The sequence below is a fragment of the Morus notabilis genome, unplaced genomic scaffold (genome assembly GCF_000414095.1).
Source record: "Morus notabilis unplaced genomic scaffold, ASM41409v2 Scaffold67, whole genome shotgun sequence".
NCBI lineage: Eukaryota > Viridiplantae > Streptophyta > Magnoliopsida > Rosales > Moraceae > Morus > Morus notabilis.
Window position 1 is genome coordinate 323,780 of NW_010360010.1, and position 1,423 is coordinate 325,202.

The window sequence follows — 1,423 nt, forward strand, 5'->3', positions numbered from 1 at the left end:
TTATTATTTAAATAATGTGATTATTTAAATTTGAATTTGAACACATCTAGATTTATCCATTTAAACTTATTTGATAAGTTGTTCAATTTAGAATTCAAATTAATTTAAGTTTGACTTAAATTCGAATTTGAATCTGAATTAAAATTGGACTACTAGATAAAGGATAAAATCTCTTCCTTCCCTATCTGAGCTTGGCGCCACACATAGGGATAAACCCTAGGAGGGTGGCCGGCCATTAAGTGGATAAGGGGAAGGGATTTTTAGATAAGGATTTGATTCTATTTTGAAGTTTGACTTCTTCTCTTTAAATATGAGAAAGATAGAAAATTGTAGAGACAATTTTTTAACAATTTTTCAGCCCTAGTTTTTAAGTGTGGCCGAATTTCTCATAGAGGAATAAGAGAGCAAAATATTTTTCTCCAAAAATTCCACATCGTGCATGCGTTGGTGTTTGTGGAAATTTGAGTGTTTAAGAAACCTGTTTTGTCTCACGTGTGCCCACACACACGTCTACGTGGAATCAAGGAATTGACGTGGAAGACTTTGGTATTCTAAACACAAAGCTTGGAGCAAGGACTGTTCGTGGTCAAAGAAATTCAAGTTATCATCCGAGTCGGCTTCCAGGTATTTTTCGGTTGATCCTTGAATGATGTAAATTAATGTGATTAATTTATTCGAGCATAAATTAATATAATCTATAGAGTATGTCAAAAGTTTTATGAAAATTTTTGTTATGCACGATCCGCTATTTTCCATCCCCACGCTTCCGCACCCGAATTTGATTCGGGAACCAGCAATTGGTATCAGAGCGGTCTATAGACGATATTAATTTATGCTTCGATTATTTGATAATCAGAATTGATATATTAAATATGTGATATTTAATTATGTATGTATGTGATGGGTAGGCACTTGCATTTATGGATGTTTATTTTAATTCATGTTGATGAATGTATGGATGGTGGATTTGGTCGTTAATTATATGGTTTCATGGATCGGTTATATTTATTCATTGATTAAATTATTTATAATTTTATTTAGGATTAGAATTATTGTAATTCTAGGTTTTGGGTCGAATTAGGGTTTTTGATTTTTGAATAAAAAAGGAGGCCTTGAAGATCAAGTTTGAAGCCTTCAAAGAAACCCAAAAAATTGCCCAAAAATTTTCAAGAAATCAGCAAAATCGCGCACCCCAGCGCGCGGCCCAGCGTGCCCCAGCGCTCCCCAGCGCGCCCCTGTGCACCCCAGCGCGTCCCATTTTTGAATAAAAAAGGAGGCCTTGAAGATCAAGTTTGAAGCCTTCAAAGAAACCCAAAAAATTGCCCAAAAATTTTCAAGAAATCAGCAAAATCGCGCACCCCAGCGCGCGGCCCAGCGTGCCCCAGCGCTCCCCAGCGCGCCCCTGTGCACCCCAGCGCGTCCC